The following is a 19,439-nucleotide window of genomic DNA, read 5'->3' on the forward strand; positions in this document are numbered from 1 at the left end:
GTGTTAAAATCCATATTAAATCATTGTCCATTACATTTTATTGCAGATAGGCATTTAGCAGATACTGTAATCCAGAGCAGTTTACACAGATTGCTATTTTAAAAAAATTTCTTTTACATAAAATCAATTTATACAGCTGGCTATTTTACTAAAGCAACTCTGCTTCAGTATCATGTTCAAGGGTACAACTGCAGCAGCCCAGCAGGGCATTCAGTGCACAACCTGAAGTTACACTGCTGCCCTCTGCAAATAGAAAAACAACCTAATATTGTAGGTAGTAATTAAGGTAGCTCTTTAGTTAGCTATCTTGCTAGATATGTCAGAGTAAACTAACTGTTGTCACATTTAACAACCAACATTATCTAGTTGTGAACAGCAGCTTGTAGGAACTTTGCATGTAAGGTATTATTTAAGATGTTTTGTGGCATTTACCTTTTAGGTAACTAGCTAAATAATCATCAAGCTTGCTCAATGGAAAATTATATTTATGTCACCAAAGACTGTCACGTTCTCATATACTTCTGTTATTAATGGATCTCAAAGATCATTTGACAAACAGGTGAATTTTTAACAGGTACATACTGCTTTGTGTCTGTTTAGAAACATGCAGGCAAAAAAGGATAAAAATGCAGATATGTTCTTGTACATTTAAAATCAAATATTGCATTCATTTCAAGAACCAAAATATACAGATATATTTATTTGTAGAAGTATTTTAATAGCTTTTCAGAAAAAGTTTTGATTATGCCAAGGACACTGAGCTGGCTGACTTATGGCTGCTGGATTTTGAGAGTCAGGGGCAGTTCCAGGCATAGGCAAAATACCCCACCACTCGGTCTGTGGTCGCCACCTAGCCCCTAGTTACCAACACCCTGAAAGGATCCTGTGATAGGTGAAGATTCACATTTGCTTATTTATTTTGTCTAAAGACTTGCTCTCCCTAAATAAACACTGGTGAAAACTGAAATATCTGAATCCACCACCTGGCGTGCGACACCTCTCAATATCAATATCAATATATTTTGCTGTGGGCCTATCAACCAACTTTTTAAATTTGCTATTTATATTACTGTGTTATATTTAACCATATATATATTTAAAGTTAGTAAACAACAACAAGTAAATTCTGGAAAATTGTCGGAAATTGAAAGGTCTGAATTTATAAAGAGGTCTTTTGTGAGTCAAAATTAGCATCCTTTTTAAATCAACCACACAACCACATGAGCAATAAACTTTACATGTGACTATCAAATTAGCAAATCAAAGTTACTACTTATGTAAAAAAAGAATGACCCTTACTAAAAAAAATAATAGGGTGCAAATCAGGCATCTCTTTAATGGCAAGCAGTCATTAAAAGTGTCTGAAAGGGCCTCCATCTTTTCTTCTGTCCCTAAATAGAACTGTGATTTTTCAGTTTTATTACAGTAATTATTCTTGTTCACAGTCCCCACAGCCATGGAGCAGTGACAGCAATATTATCATTCTTTTGACTTTGTTTCCATCCTCCCAGCAGATTTATGTATTGGTATTTCACGAGAATAGTTGTAAACACTTCTGGGAACAAATGGGACATAACTGCCAGAGGCTGCCAACCTCTAAATAGAGGTCCAGACTATTGATGGGCCCATCACTGATTGAATGCCTCCCACGCTGACTTTATAAGGCATGCTCAGAAAATATAACATTCCTGAAAGTACGAAACCATTCTGAAGTTTTGGAAGGAGAGTTAAATGAGTAAAGACTATTTTGACATGTTCACTTCTGGGAATACGGTCACAGAGAATTAATTTGCTTGTATTCTTGTTTTGTGACACTGGAAGTCACAATATGCATTTCAAAATAGCAAATTCAAACAAAAAAAAGATTGTGAACATGCTGTTTGGGTTTTCTGAATTTAATTACAAGAGTAATCAGACTAATTATGTCGAACGTCAGTCTAAGACTGTCAGAATAACCTCACTGACCGAGAACAATGTGCTTACAAGTCACCAGACATGGTTCCACCCTAACACTGACACATAAAATGTGTTTTTGTTTTGCGTGTTATTTTTAAAAAGCAGAAAATAAATAAAAAAGAGTGTGTACCACAATGCAATTTCTCACAGCAGTTCACTTATATTTTCTGTTCCTGCAGTCCAGTATGCAATAAACCTTCATCTCCATGCTGCCCATTCCAATGTCTTTACTATGTCAAGGAAGAAGCCAGACATCTTAGCCACTGTGCTTCCAGGTGCCCGTAAGAGAAACTAAGTGGTATAACAAACGGTCTATAGTTGACAGATGATCTTACATTCTCAAAAGAAAAGAAAAGAAAAAATCGCAAACTCTGCATTTTAACTTAATTTCTTAATGTCACTTTTTGAACCACTAAATGTCAGTGAATGAATAGCTTAGCAAGTATTTTGTGATGATGATTGCTTGGTTCTGGCTTGGGATTTCTTTCGTCCCTGCTGGTACTACATAATAATAAAGTTAATTTTTTTTTCACGAAATACAAGTTGCTTATCTCATTTTAATCATAAGGACTAAAAGTTAAGTTAAAGATCATAGTTAGAAAAATTGTGGCAAATACTGCAATAGGAAAAATCTACATGGTGTTTTTGTGTCTATTCACACCTATATAATATTTTTTAAATGAATGCATACAGCATGAAATGGCTGACTCCCTGACATACTGAAAACTAGTAACACTTCATGGAGGTAAGCACAGTCTTGGCTTCTTTTACCACTTCTCTCATACCATTTACCCACGTCTCCTTTTCTACAGTTTTCAAGCATCAATTGAAAACATGCATTCTAGGCACACTGTCAGTCAAGGCACACTTTTCAGAATGTGTTCTTCAGTCTGAAGTTTCTTCAGAGCCAACTTAATATTTGGGGGACACGGCACAATATTGATTGCTGAGTGAAAGAGCAGGAAGGCCATAGAAATCCACTTTCTCAGATGGATCGAGGGCCATGTGAAACTCTCCCCGGCCAGACTCCTGAGGGGAAGCTGTAGGAATGGATTAAGTCAGTTTGGTATCGAAGCTTGAAACCCGCACATTCTGTCTGGGCTGGACATCAGGGCGACGAGGTTTGAAGAAAATGGACGCCTTAAAAAATGACTTCAGCAGACCATGGAGTAATAGAATTGGAATAATCAATTTGAAACATTGTGTAATAAATCAGCACGGTGGTCAAACCCCGGTCCGTGAAGTACTGAATGAGAAACGGCGGGGGAAGAAAGAGTGCTAATCTTAAATAAAGACGTATGACCTCATGCCGAGGTTTTAATGAGGCTGTGCTGCAAAGTGCAAAATGGAGTTTAAGGAAATTGTAAAAACATACTTCTTGCATGTGTAGTCAGTCAAGCAACAGGTCCGTTTGAAATTAATTCACAGTTCCACATGAGGCCTTCTGCTGTTGGCAGACAGTCTGGTCATATCCTCCAAAGCAAGATTTTAAAATTTCCTTTTTTGTTTTGGATTTGTATCAAACTGTATGTGGGATAATTCGTTTTGTACCAATTTTGTTTGGGGAGAAGTTCTCTTCCTTTTCCAAGCACTCTCTAGGACAGTTTGTGTACTACTCTTATAATTGTATACCTTTATGCATAATTCAGCACTTTTACATAGCTCTTAGCTTGGTAGAACATATTTGGATGTACAGAAAGGTTATAAAATTCGTCGACCACCAACCATGAATAATTGATCAATCGCTTCGATTGACACTTTGAGGTAAAGATCAGGGAACATGGCCACAGTCCCTGAGGACACCCCTCCTCCCTTCCCACAGAAAAAAAAAGAATAATACAGGGAAAAATTATGCTAATGGGTCTTTCATGATCTTTTAGCTGAATTTGAAACAATATGACAAACAGAATGCACCCATCTGCTAATTACAGCAGACATCATTAGCTACCCAGAGGAATGGTTTTAATTGGAGATTTGACTAATTAAAGCACGACAACAGCTGCATTCAGATAAAACGGGGAACGGTAATTCTTATGCATGCTAGATTAGGGTGCCTTTGAAGAGACTAAGAGCTGTCATGGGCGATGTCACCTTAAAGCATAGCTGAGTACCGAGAATTGAATGGAAGTCTGGTGAAAATTAGATGGCAACGATTAAGCAAGTGACTGGGGGGAAACACGGTGGCAAACCAAATGTAAAAGGTAATGAAATGTATTGTATATTTCTTGGAGCTTGTATGTATGAGACAAAGCGGAATTTCGAGTCCATGTCATGATTGCTTATGCTTATGAATGTGCGTATTGTACACTATGTACAGTTGAAGGCGTGCTGCAGGGAGAAGATCACTTTGCATCATAGCAAACAACAAATGAATGAAACTGAGGAATCATATCAATAAAATCAAAACAGTGTTAGTACTGTATAGTTAGTGTCCCAAAAGCGAATGGCCTTTCACTAGAATTGTGAAGAATTATGATAAGCTCTGAAGCAGTTTGGCTGCCAAGTATTATTGTGAAGCAAACAGTAATGTGAAATCAGCTGGTCACAATAGACGAAACATGGGGAAAGTGGATTTTTAAAAATGATTCTAGTAATATGGAAGGGCTTCCATTAGGAATGGATGGATTAATTGTTTATCAGTATGATATTCTTATTTCCTTATCATTCATAGACCAGACTACATGTCACCTCTACATTGGGAGTGCATACAGTATTCATGATGGAAAAAAATAAAATAAAAATAAAATCCAGAGCCTGAAATCCCATCTGTCAGTAATAAGATTCAACTTCCATAGCCTAACCTTTCCGTCTGCCTCCTGTGTCACCTCAATCAGTCCATCCAAATCGCCCCAGGAGTTTTTAAATATCACTGAAGATGGAGGGCTTTCTCTGAATTCTGTATCCCCTTAGTCAGGGAATAACCCCCTGAATCCACAGTCAGAATAATGGGAGAGCCCTCTGTATTGCCAGTTCCAGACTTTCCATCCGTTGGGATTTGGTGCCTGTGATTATCAGGCCAGGGGTTAATCAGTCTGTGGGGCTGGCGGAACCTCACTTTAGGGATGGGGGGAGGGGCAGGAAATTAGGCTGGATGAGAGCAAAAGCAATAAAAGCTTCCCTTACCTCAGTGAGATTTGGATTTACTCCTACCTGCATATTCCAAATGGAATTTATTGCCCTTCTTGCCTAAAGCTTTTGCCTTAATGCTGAAAATGTGTGAACAAGCAAAAAAATCCATCTTAAATGCTTCCAGAAAATGTAAACAAACCCTCGGCTGTAGTAAAACAGTTTGGTTTTTCCCCTTATTTTTCTGTAGGACACCCTTCTCTGTCCCTCATAATCCATTCATTTTTCCTTCTTTTACCATAGCAATGGAGATGATCTTAATGTAATCTGGAATTGGCTTGAACATTTCAAAAGGTAGGCTGTTGGTTCAGAGCAACCAGCCATATTCTTAGCCACGCATGCATATGCCTGTGTTTACAGCACTGTCAGTAAGTTTGTAATATTTGCTCTGAACATAGATCTCGCCTTTCAAATATCGCAACGGTGTAAATGTGATCTCCAATGTCCACAAAAACGGCCATGGCCATTCAATATTTGTTCATATATGCTGAAGCTGGAGAGACAGGCTATATGACAGTGTGTTCTGACAATACAAGCACCATTCAGGGCTTAAAGTTCTCCGGCACTGTGCCGGAATTGCGGCGCGGGGCCGTTTTAGATTCAAAAATATTATATATTGTACAATTTGTTATTGTTTGCTATTTGTTTCAGTTGTGGTAATAAACATGTTCATTTTCAATCAATTAATTAATTTCTTCATTTCGTGAACCCCCCCTCCCCTCCATTATTTCTCCTAACCCCCGAACACATTTCAGGCACAGAAATTTTCCTTGCTTTAAGCCCTGACCATTTGTTTTGTGGGGTTTTTCTGTTGTACACACCTGTGGACATGCAGCATGTTATCACACAAGATGAACAAAAGCAGAAAAGCTCTTATGCAGTTTTATGAGCAATTGCCATACTCGCAAGCTAGCCTGGTAATGACTAAGATCACAGGCACCAAAGAGGGGACTTCTTGATTACATTTGCAATCCCACAGCACTCAGAGTTACACAAGTCGATTGGAGTTTGCAGTGTTCACTATGAAATAGCACTAGCACTAACTAACATTAGTGCAAGCTAGCTAGATAGCAATGTGGTGAAGTTTTCAGAGAAATGTCAGTCCTACGTTTGTGTAAGAGACTGTGCCTCCCTATAGTTGTACACCAGTACAGTATATACCAATGTTTAGAAAATGTATTTACTTTCTGGAGGCCGCCTAGGCTAGCTAGCAGTGTACAGATTGATATGAACAGAAGTTAACTGGAAGTTTGAAACAGGCCTATACGATTGTCAAGGACATGGTCATGGAAAGGTCAGAGTTCAGGAAAACAACCTGGATGTGTCCTAATGTAGCCCAGCTGGAATGGCAAATGTGTAGCTGTTTTTAGGGAAACATTAAAATTTTTAATTAAAATCTTTGTGTTAACATTTTTCAAAAATTTTCGTGGGCATTTGGAGCACCTCTGCTCCTCAGGGCCTGTTTCATTTGAAACTGTTGAACATGTTATGCCTCTGATTAGGTAAAAACTTCTAGTTTCAAGGCACAGATTCCACTCCAGAAGAATACAATATCTTCAAATTCTGATCATTTAAAATCAAACTACATATACGCAAACAAACATATGTATTTGTATGATTAATGACAGGCAGTATGTGATAAATACATTTAATTGCTATACCTTGTGTAGTTACTGAAAGATGACTAATGGTAACTAAAGTATTTTATGGTAAGCAGAGGTTTCTGTAAAGCATCCAAATGGTGGACTTATAGAAGAATAACCTAAATTTTAATAAACTCTTAATAGTAGATGTGCAAAGGAATCTGGGAAAGGTCAGAGGTAAAAAAGAAAGAAAAAGAGTTTGGATATGCACAACGTCTTGGTTTGGATGAACCATGACGAACGAGTTGTCATAAGCATAGGAAAATCATAGATACATGCTGTCTGAAGGTTTTGTGAGGTTATCATCCCAATGTGTGACCTGCCCATGTGTGAGTGATGGATATGTAGCAGGCTTAGTACCAGTCAGTAAGTAGGCTACAATTCGCTGAAGTCCATGACACACTGTAGCCTTCTGGCTTTTTATCTCAGTAGCCCTGGGTTGTCAGAGATTACATTTACCAGCAAACCAGACACATAAATCAACTATTCCCAAAGGGGTTTCCCTCACAAATTTAGACGTACTAAATTTTATTTTTTCCTGATATGTGTCAGTGCAGCGAAATGTTAAAGAGTGGTGAAACGCCATACGCAGTGTTGCAATGTGCTTTAAAGCAGGGACTGAGGCTATAATTATGTCTCATTGCAGTTTGCTCTGTTATCATTATAACAAGACTGTCCAACGGCACAATATCTATATATATGCGTGTGCGTGTTTGTGTTTGTGTGAAAAGTGAAAGTTATACATGACTTGGATACTAGAAAATTAATTGACTAATTTCATTACGATTTATAATAGGTCATTTAAAGTTGTACTGCTGTGAGTATAACTTTAATTCCATTAGTTTATGTTTTGTGCCTTTCTTAATTTAATAAGCCATAATTAGGTAACTAATATGGCTTTTTAGTTTGAGTTTGGTAGGAGAGGTATGAGCAGTTTCAAAGGAGACCTGTTGGAACTTTGTCTAGTGTCATGGTCAAAGTTTGAGTAATGTTTACCAGTTACCATAACTCTCACCCTTGCATATTGTCAGGAATTATCCATGAGCAGGGTCCTCACTCAAATCATATCTAGATTTTCCATAGCTTTTAAATTTCATTTTAAGATAAATGTAGGATTTTCAAGTATAATTTGGTGTAATAGTCAGGTATAAATTGGACTGTAGGGTGACGTTTGCCAGGTACACTTTATTTTGGTGGCAACATACTATAACTTTAACCCCTTCACAGAAAGCCCCCTAGTGGCCAGGATGCTGGCGTGTTGATATTGCCCAACTCGATACACAACAACTATGCCAGATATGGAGTTTCTAAGCGCCATCATTGTTGTGTAGCTCATCCATTTAACAAGCACCCCCTCCCTGCAGTCTCATCTACAATTACATCCCCTAAGCATGGCACACTGTACAGCAGTGTCAAACTGGGAGTTCATAAAAATATTTTTTCACCACCAAAAATTCATACTTTCTCATAGCAACAAATAAACCAAACTACAGCCCAAGGTATTCCAATGCTGAATAGCGAAATAAACAATAGGAATTTTTGTGGAATTATACCATGTCATTCTACTATCAATATCTGTGTGTAAATCTGGAGTAAACATACAATCTTACCATTGGTTTTACACGTAAAGATTCAGTAGTCATTTATTGTCTTGAATAATCCGTTTTGCAAATAAACATGCAAATACAAAGTGGGGCGAAATGCTAAACCCTCGCTCGCACTTTAGGCTGGTGTAACTCTCTTATCCAGGAGAAGAGAGTATACGCTTTCCAATGGTGTATTGCTTGTCACATTTTAAATTATTAACAAATGCCTGAGAGAGGTGCATAACAGCTTGAACTGTTGCTTTATTACAGTGTCATGAAGTTTCCCCCCCTCTTTTTTTCCCAATGCATCAGCATGCCTAAAGAAAATTCTCTGGAGAGTTGGTCAGGACTTCGAAGAGGAGAAGGAAGCATATAGTCTAGCCAAGGATACATACTAAGATGTAAGTTTTACTGCTTGTAACAGTTGAATTATTTATGTTGTGTCATATTTTTGATATTGTTATATTTGCATTGGCTGTAAAAGACAACTGTTAGCCTTTGCTTATAGTGCTCAGAACTTTTCTATTGGTTGCTAACTAACAGGCCTAGCTGTGTGTATAAGGGCATTGTTAGCATACCCTGGGCAGTGTCAGCATGGTGTTGTGGCTTGTTGTGGCCTACTTTGTTAGAATTCATACCATTCATAATGAAATTGAATGTCTTTCAAGAGGTTTGTGCTACTCTCTAATGTGAGGATTTCACATTCTGTAGTGCAAGTGTTCACAGGTGGCTCAGTCATGTGTTATATTTGATGCACCGAATTACCGTGAATATAGAACATCGCCAGCATTTTTTATAATCTTATTATAAATTATGTGAAGTATTAGTATCTCCATTGGCTATACTTGCCACATAGGTAATGGGAAATATTCAAATATTATATTCAAATTTACTGTGTGCTGATATTTGCTAGATTAACAAAATTTCCTGTGGAGTGCTCATAAATGTTAACATTTGTAAAATGCCGTCCTGCCCCCATGCAACAAAAGATTACATATTGCAGAGTATAGAAAAACATACAAAGAATGAACAATTACATATTTAGGTATGTGTACCATGGGGTGTCACAATGTTTTTGCATTATTTTTCCAATGCAATATCAATGTTTCATCTTAAACCCTCATAAAGGACAAATTTATATGTATTATACTGCACAGAAATTATTTTATTCATTTTTGGAGAGGTTTTTGGACCCCTAGATACAGTATGTTAGACTCCTACACTGATGAAAATATAGGAATTCTCACTTGAAAATGGTGCAAAAGTAAATTTCATGAGTCAAAATAGTTGATTTGCTGTGAAATATGATTGTTATCATTTACAGCAATGCTTAATTTGGTTCAATTTGGAGACACTGAGGGACACCAGGGTAGACTGCTTACTTTTTCTTCATTAGTAGATCTGCACCCTCAGATCACCCTCAGATTTTGCTCACTTGAGGTCAAGGAATTTATGATCCAGGACATGTGTAGTTTTACCTGTTAAATATATGTGATCTCTGAGTATTTCATTTCAAACTGATGGAGAACTACTTCATTTTTGCATTTTTTCCAAGCTACAGTAGTTACTTAGCCAGGTGGCCATTTTCCCTTTTCCTTGTTTTCCCTGACATTTCAAGGACATTTGAACCCTTTCCATGAGTTTTTTCCATGACTTTCTAGGATGCAAATATTTTCAAAGGTTTTCAAGCACTGTGGAAACCCTGCTTCATGAATAGAAATTAACTTAGAACCATATGCCTAATTCAGACATTGTTCTTTAGCAGTGAATAAAATATTAAAAAATATTCAAACACACTTCTTTTACTCTTTTCTTTGCTATGAAGAACAACATTATCTTAGCACAGTTTTCTTTCTTTGTATCATATAATATATCTGTATGTGAAAATTGATTCTATAGTACAGTCGCAAGACCTTACCATTGACCCATAGTTGTCCCCAGTGTAGAGCCTACGCTCCGTGATACCTATAAACCCACAGGAGGGACGTGACCGGTGTAATTACATTGACTTAATCTGTATACCCAAGTCAAATGGCTACCAAAACAAAAATCAATTCGTCTGTCTGAAAAAAGAAGAGCCTTTATGAATAAGGATTCAGAGGATAAATCTGCAGGGAAATGTGGGGTGCAGAAGACACAATTGAATATAAACAAGGGTTACCAGCATGACTTTGAAATAGTATATTATAGGAGCACCTCGGGGGAATGAAATCATCGTCTCTGAACCCAGTCCTAAACCTAAATTATAAGGGCTAGGTATGATTTCATGGTTCAGCAGGCTAGTTTCCTAGCAGCATTGCTTTTTCAACATTAGCCCAATATGGAAGCAGTGAGGTTTTACTATGCACTCTCCTCAAAGTATACTATACCCATGAGCTGGCCTGCCCTTGCTTACTGGTAAAATAATCACCTGCAAATGGTTGCAGCAAATTTACAACGGAACTAGTGCAAACATTCTTTTTTACCATAAATCTTCAAAATGATTGATGAAGCATTTTACTGTTCAATGATAAATAGTTCCTAATAATAATAATAGTAATAAAAAATCTTCATCATCATGCATCATCATGATTGTTGGGTTAAAATGGAAAAATTACAGGTGCAGCTTTCTTATTTTAATCATATGCGGCAATGATGCCCACAGTATCTATTGGATATTGAAAGTAGTCTTAGAATTGGAGACAAAAGAAACAAAAGGCTGCATGACAGCCAGCATAGCACACCTTCCATCTCTGATGTACAGTCAGCAGGTCACAAATCATTGTTGTAACATGTAGCTAGTGCATTGATAATGCCAGCTGCATTATGATATCATCGGCTAGCTAGATAGCCAGCTGACATTATGAAATCATGGGCAAACTATCAAGCTATTAGAAACCAATGACAGCTCTGACATCTTTGCTTGTTGGCTAGCTCCCCAGCTCCATCCATCCATCCATTATCTATACCCGCTTGTCCTGGGCTGGACAAGTTTAAGGGGGGGGTGGAGCCTGTGACCTCAGCGGAGGTCTCAGTGTAGGCAAGATTGCCAACTGATGTTACAAAACAAAGGCTAGGTAAATAAATAAACGTGTGTGCATGCGTGCATGCATGCGTGCGTTTTCTCATTTAAAAAATTAATGATCAAGCTAATATTTATATAGTATGGTATTTTTTCCTGTATGCGTGAATGTAAAGTATACACTAAGAAGTATACTTAGAGAAGTTAGGTGGATGCTACAAAAGGGCGGCGTGAAGGACACCAGTCCTGCCCCCTGCTGAGGTTGTCTCCTTCCATCACAGAAGATTGCCTCTGGCTGCACTTTGTGCTGGAACTGATGAACCTCAGGGGCCGTTTTGAGCCCTTACTGTGCGGACGAAACCCAGCATCTGCCTCGGAGTCCATAATTTGATCCAGAGTTCGAGCGATCCGGCTGGAAGCAGAGATAAGCGATCCAGAGTAGTTTCTCACGGGTGTGTAAGTTTGGCTTTCGCATCTCCGCTTGAGATGCATTGAGGCAATACTGCTGGGAACAGCTCCATGTCAGAGCTTGGTTCATGGCATTTGTTTTTGGAGGTTCAAAAGAGGGCACAAGCTTAGATTTACGAGTCTGGCAAACTTGCCCCGGGAACATAAACTGATACACAGTGAGTGCAGTCGAATCGTTTGTGTGTTGTTGAATGCACAGACATGACATATTGAAAAATAGTATATCAGCAGATATAATCACAAATAAATCTATACATGTAACTATGCTAAACACACGCCTTAGAACAGAGAAAGGTACGTTGGTAAATGTAAATTGAAATGGCTTAATTGAACATGGGGCCAGACAAAATGACATTTGGAAGTTTGTCCTCATTGCATGCCAGTTCACTGGATGCCATTCACAACATACATTTGGAACTATTGTGGGCTCCAATGGCAAAGTCCAGTCTCTGGCTGGAATGTCTCCAATCTCTGACTAATTTAATAATCTCCAATAACACATCTGTAACCAATAATTAGAGGATTAAGAGGGACGTCAGAGCACCAGGGGTCAAGCCAGGCACAACTGTAATTACGGTGGAGCCATTCAATTTTTAAAGTTCAGATTCCCTTAGCTGTCTCGTGTTCAAGCCATTTACATTAGTCAGCTACCATTCACTACAGTAATATCAGTGTTGGATGGAGTACTACCGTACTGAGTTTCAATGGGACTACAATTAAATGTGTCCTTGTCCATCTTCAATATACTTAACCGGAACATTGATATAAAGTGAACTATTAGGACAATGTAGCATGTATTAGTGTGGTTATACATGCTACAGACTTTATTGACAGCTAAACCAACCGTATACAAGGAAATCCTATTTTTTAGGCTCAATCAGTGCTTATTTCAAAGCTGGGTGACAAAGCTTCAACTCGTTCATTTGCTACTTATGCAAATTCTATCAAAGAAATCATGTTTCAGAGTCTTGGATGTTCACAATACACATTCCACTGAGAACCATGGGCCTTTAAGCAGACAGAAAATCCAGTGTTTCTGCATGTCAGAGGATGAGAATTAAATGGCGTACACATACAGCGTCACTCAGTGGAAATGCATGCGTATGTGTTTTGAGGTTATCCTGTACATTGCTATATATGAACTCTGTCTGCATTCTGATGCGTCGGAGCGACTTGCCCTATGTATCTGAGATCCATTTACCATTGTATCTGATAATTGCACAATCATTTTCAGCAGCTGTGCCATCTGGATAACAGTGTAAAACTACAACAATTACAGCCCATATCAACAGAAGGAACCAGAATCGATACACTATGTACACCGAAGCATCCATCAAATGTCTGCTTTTTACGTGCCGTACATGGTATTGTCCTTTTTAAGTGGAAGGAAAATCAATACTCTGAGACATTTATGTGTATTTAGAATTTCCTTTATTAGCTTAGTGCTGCGCTGTGAGATTTCAGTACCGAAGGGTCACCGATGTTCTCCAATGGTACCATACTGCACTGCAGCCTTATATTTATCAATAAATACATTATAGCATCATACTCTAGCATCTTTGGACTATTGAGGATAGAACAAGTTGTGCTTGTGACTGGCACTGAAGGATTTCTTCTAAAATGCAGACCTCTTTAGAATTCAGGGTTGAGGGGGCGGCGGTGGTGAGAGGGGTTGGGACAACAAGGACTTAATGGATTCAAATTTAATGGATTCCAAATGATTGCCCTTTAGAAATGATAAATAGCTGTTTAAAGCAACTGATAAGACTATAATGTTTCTCAGCTCACAATTGGCACACACATTTACCACGTCAGATGAGATGCCTTGAACGAGGCTTTTTCCTCTCTCTCGCTTCACCCCTGTGTCTCTCTTTTTTAAATATGCAAAGTTGGACTCAGAGTAAGTACATACACTACAAAATACCAAGTTGAATGCCTGATTCTTTGCTTGATAGAGAATGAGATATGTGTCAAGTTTTCAGAGGATGACTCCATGCAAATTTTAGTGCACTGTCATTTTCCCACGTTTTGTTTTCAAAAGTAGTTGGATTCTACTCTGTTCTGAGACTTACGTAAAGCTTCATGCTTGTTTTTCTCAACAAATGATAAAATAAACCATCTTATACCTATCAGCCCAGTTACGACATTGAACAATGCAAATATTTCATTTATTATTATCTTTTATTCAAACTGTTCAAGCAGAGTTTAATTAACTAGATTTCCCCCCTTCACAGTCGTCACACAATATTGCATTACTTCCCATGCTCCATGTTTCTATGGTCAAGCCTGACAACTCTAATACACTTGTCTAAATGCTTTCATCATATCCTGTGCACTTCCTTGACATGAACAAGGCAACATGGTAGTCCATGGGTCTACAAATAAGAGTTTTGAGCCAGACTTGGTTGGATTGATAGCTAGCAATGGATGTGATTGATTTAGCGAGCTGTTTATCATGATAAATTCAAATTACTTGGTGATTTTAAACATAGAAATATACATGTTCTCATATACAAGACTCAGAGCTAATATATACTATATAACATGCTTGTGTTAGTACATCTTAATTTTACTGCAAAGTCAGACGTGAGAGCTTGCCATCTAACATTTAGTTAATCTAAAAATACATCTGGAGTGAAATAAATTCAAAATCATGTGTCTAAATAAACACAAAAATGTAATGAATAAATTCATTTGGATGGCTGACCTTCAGCATCTCACAGTAATTCCCCATCGTAGCAGAATGCCAAGCCTTGGACAAGACATTTCAGCCTTAAGTGTTAAACACACCCTGGGACTGCATTGCAGCCCATATTACAGCAACTTCAGGCCACTTAAGAATATACGGCTACAAGGAATTGGTAGAACAGAGACGTATTGTAAATGAACCTGACTTTCCACACCTGAAAATGGTTACTGTTCTATAAGTAGCTTGCTGTGCATAGCAATTCATCAACACACCATTCCATGGTAACAGCCACTAAAGTGCTTACTTGTTCACGAGAAGGTGCAAATTGCACATTTATTTATTTATTTATTTATTTATTTATTTATTTATTTATTTATTTATTTATTTATTTATTTTTTTATTTTTATAGACTATAACAAAAACCTTCAAGAATAATGATGCACAAATTTGGGGAAAATGACCAGATTCCATCCATCATAGTCAGTCATATACCTTAATTCCATTTTTGTGCTTATGAATAAATTGCAATAAGTACAAATATATCCTTAAAAATATTTAAATGAAATGGTATTTAGTTAGCTACCTCATTTGATACATGACCAAAATGGTTGTTGACTCCTATGGAAACAGACATGGAATCAAGGGGCTTCTGGAACCACATTGGTGAAATGCTGGATAGATTTGGCATTATGTTTTCATTTCACAGTAGCTACATGACCTCAGGGATTTAATATAAAAATGACTGTTAAATTCACATGCCCTTGTATTGTTTTATTGCTGCTGCTAGAGTATAACGAACTAAGATTGTAAATTTTCTGTCCAATTTCATTCATGAACGCTATCCCAGCTGTGGGTAAGTTTATAGGGAAATCATTCACTGAGAACCTTTGCTTAATAATCTTTTTATGTTGTTGATGAGTCATGTTTGCTAGATAAACTGAATCCTCTTGAAAACAAATTTTTACAAAAAAGGCAGGTACGCAAAGATTGTATGGTCTGTAAGTCCACTATTTTCCATTCGCCCATCAGAGAAAGAGACGAACCTGGAGCCCCTGCCCATAATGCCTCTCTGCACTGTCTGTAGTTTGCTGGGTCTTTTCTGTGCGACTCCAGAACTATGCAGTTCTGCCCCCTCCCTTGGGGCCTTTTCTTACGGTCTGTGGGGGAGGCCTGCCTTCCCCCAAACGCAGCTCGTCCCAGGGTGAAGAATAGGCCCACTGTCTGCCTGGCCGGCCTGCGTATCGCCCGCCATTGTGCTATTCATTTGTCCCGTCGGCGGGGACGTCCTCTGACCTTTGCCATTTTTTTCTTTTCCTGTGCGAGTGCCTCTGGGAGGCTGGTTTCTCCGGGCAGATGCTGCCTCAGAAGCGTCTGCGTGTTTGTGAGTGATGCTGCCACATCCTTGCTCCAAATTAAAACTCACTTTTGAGCAGGCCTCCAATCAACTGACGTAATACTCCGCCCTCCCCCAGTCTTAGCTGACAGCGTAATGTTGAAAAATTGGAAAATTAACAAATTATTGCGTATGTGTGTGTATTTAATAGCAGAACATAAGAATATACATTACATCACTGACGTATCCAAGTCCTTACACAAGAGAGTAAATAACTCAGATCTCCCCACTATCAAAACAAGTTTAATAATGAGCTAGAAGTGTCTTGTTCTTCAATACCAAGTATAAGAAATAAATATGTCAATATTTAGAAGACAAGTCAAGATGGAGAAATTAATAGCCCTTGAGGTAGTGATTTAAAATGCTGTTTCTTTATACACTCAACTACTGATAATTGCATACGTTTGTAACTTCCGTGTTGACATATTTAAATAAAATATGCACATTACAATAACAGCCACAAAGCCCATGTAAATGTAATTTAAGTGCGTAAGGCAAGAGAGGTAAGCCGATCAGCTGAGCACAACCTGAGTGACAGGAGCCACTTTAATCACAAAATGGAGGTGGCCCAACAGCCTGTTATGTGACTACATTGATGTTTCAGTGATAGACGGGAGTGAAGCCAAAAAAGTAAGCTGTTAGGGTAAGCTGTTTCAAAAACTGTCCCTGGAAAATCTTTTTACACTTCCTTGCATCATGTGTCTGAGAACCAGGGAAAGCATCACTGTAAATAAAAACGGACTATTAGTTCTAGGCACCATTCGCAGCTATACATTCAAACTACAGACGATCATCACAGGTAAGAAGCATGAATTTGATTTGTTTCTAGTCTGTTTTGATAGAAAATGTTGTTAACTTATACATAATTCAAGTGTTTTTAGTTGTTCATGAATTTTGCTTCCGTGACAAGAGGGAATCATCGATGTAACCAGAAGGACACAGTGGTGTTCACAGCCTTGTAGCCTAGCCCGGGTAACTGATGTCCTTACATGCCTTCTACACCATGATGCATTTTTTATGTGGTTTAAAAAGCAGTATTAATGGGTGAGACTCTGTGGCACACTCCATAGGGCAGCAAACTGAACCCATAATGGCCCCCAACCCCCCATGTCCAGAGGTTCGATTTCCAGCTGTAGTATTTTCTGTAGTGTGATCTCATCTCTATCTGTAACCCTGCTGTCTCCCTGTCTGAATAAAGCAGGAAACAAATACATAAGGGGTGTTCATTTAAAGTCAGTGCCGATGTGTTCTTGGCTTTTATGTTACTATGGTAAAAACATATTCAAACTCATGAACTAACCCACCGACCCACTTCAAAGACACTTGCTGCAAGGTTTTAGCATGAACTCACAATGTGAATATCATGCCCATCATGAATTAACTTGAAAGGTTAGAGAAGTGGTCCAAATGAAACAAAGATGTACAGATTTCAATGAGATGAAATGGTCTACCAACAAAAATATTGAGATGGGAGAAAGTGGTCCTGTTTGGAGTTTCAGATAAGACAGACATGATATGCACCCAGACAGAGAAACATGCTTAAACAAGGGACAAGAGAGCAATGAGCCTTAGGTGAAACAAACATGGCATCTGTGTAATATTTTGGACGGCTTGGCATGACAAAACAACTGCATAAATTACACTGTATAAATATAGACAATGAAAAAACCAATAGTTATAGCCACTTACACTCAGTATAAGGTTCTTGAACAGTCAGAAAAACAAGAAAACCTATGCCTTTGCTATTTTCATTGTATAAATCTGATTGAGAACATTGGGGTAAGAAGAGATAAGAGTATCATATCATGTGGACAGTTAAGTGGTCATGAAGAGAAGCGGAGGGGACCTCACATGGGACCGTGGGGCACTCCATCAGAGCAAGCTTTATCAAAGTTGGAGTTAGTTCTAAAATGGAATTGTTTAGCAGTCCATCAGAGGAAGATATGCTCAATGCTCATTTTCTTATGTGCACTGAATGTGTCCTTTTACAATTACATTTTTTCATTGCAGAAAATATTCAGCTTTAAACAGAAATTAACTGTTAAATGTGCTAAATCTGTTTATACAGTAGAGTGCTCCATTTAAATTGGCATGAAAATGTGTCATCAACTGAGGTAACAAAGTAATTTGACCTGGTGGACATAAGGAAGCCATAATAAATCAAAATGTTTGCTGAAGTGAAAATCCTGGTTTGTTTACATCCTGCCTCTGCAGTTATTATTATGTTAGTGCAACTTCATAAAAATATATATTTTTATTGGTGTTAATGCCTTTGGCGGGATTGCTGCCATATGTGCTGATCATCATGTACCTTTAAACCACTTAACCGTTCATAAAGATGGCCAGTGGCTACAGATTAATTTACCGATGTGATCATAGGTAAAGAGAACGCACGTTTTATGGTCATTTAATTGGCTTATTCCGCTAAGGCAGTTTAAAACAGCTTAACCAGCCTGTCCTTTAGCCCCCTACTGCAGCCCCTTATGCTAAAAGCAACCCGAAGTACAGAGCCAAGCTTCAAGGCTTCAGAACTCCAGTGAAATAAACTGCTGCTTCAAACCACTTAAATTTAGTTTTAATCGATGGCAGATAAAAGCTACCGCAGCTGAAAAGTATAGTTTGGGCATATACCAAAGGTCAGAGGACTGGAGAATAATGCTTAATCCACCAGAGATGACTGGTTGGCTTGATGTTTTGGCTTGATGTTAGGGCTAGGTGTTACAAGAATCCATAGAACTGACAGAACATTATTTGTGAATGTGTCCTATAAAATCCTGAACCAAACAAATAGTTGGGGATTTTATAAGACTGGGTAGTATCCACAGGCATGTACATTTTGTATTTACATACTACTTTGTTAGCCGGGAGTGTTATAAAAGAACATTCCTCATCCACTATTTTAGTCTATTTAATTATTTTTGAATGAGCTCAAAACAATGCTGTCAAACTTTGGAATGCATGTTCTGTTTAATGAAATGATTTTTAAAATCCTTCTGAATTGCATATAGATACAAGCAAACATAGAATATTGAAAACCTCAGTTTAATTGAAGTCTCAGTTTAACTTCACAACTGCTTGGGGGAAGCATGAATTTATTATTTTCCTTGATACACGTGTTGATCTGTCTATGGTAAAATGTGATATTCCATTCTTGGAAGATTTTTCCCAGAATATTAAAACCAAAATATTTCAATTTATATGCAACAGAAAGTGACTCATGACCAGAAGCTGTGTACTCTGTAGTTGATTATATATATCATTGTATTTCATACAATAATGAAATAAGCTTAAGCAGCATTATTTTAAAACATGTACCCCAAGTTGCATAACTATCCTAGATATTTGACTGTCTTGCAACTACGTACCATGGAAAAAAATCTGTCTAATAACTTAATTGAAATATCACATTGGAAAGTGTCATTTCAGTCTGGTCTTAAATTAATTACATGATGGAAGCCACTTTTTCATGGCAAGGACAGCCTTCTACCTGGCTGGATGGGGCCAGAGAGAATTCTGCACTTATCACACAGAAATAAATGAACCAGCTCCCCTTTATAATAGGAATTCAGTGTAATTT

At 37.9% G+C, this 19,439-nt stretch overlaps 1 long non-coding RNA gene across 2 annotated transcripts in view; it reads left to right on the plus strand.

Moving 5' to 3' along the window:
- The window catches only part of LOC118234156, a 39,567-nt gene that overhangs the window by 2,544 nt on the left and 17,584 nt on the right, over positions 1 to 19,439 (plus strand). For both annotated transcript variants that reach the window (XR_004766631.1, XR_004766632.1), the window contains exon 2: positions 8,624 to 8,712. This is a non-coding gene — a long non-coding RNA (uncharacterized LOC118234156). The remainder of the gene's footprint in view (positions 1 to 8,623; positions 8,713 to 19,439) is intronic.

Source organism: Anguilla anguilla, chromosome 8, assembly GCF_013347855.1.
Source record: "Anguilla anguilla isolate fAngAng1 chromosome 8, fAngAng1.pri, whole genome shotgun sequence".
In the NCBI taxonomy this organism is placed as follows: domain Eukaryota; kingdom Metazoa; phylum Chordata; class Actinopteri; order Anguilliformes; family Anguillidae; genus Anguilla; species Anguilla anguilla.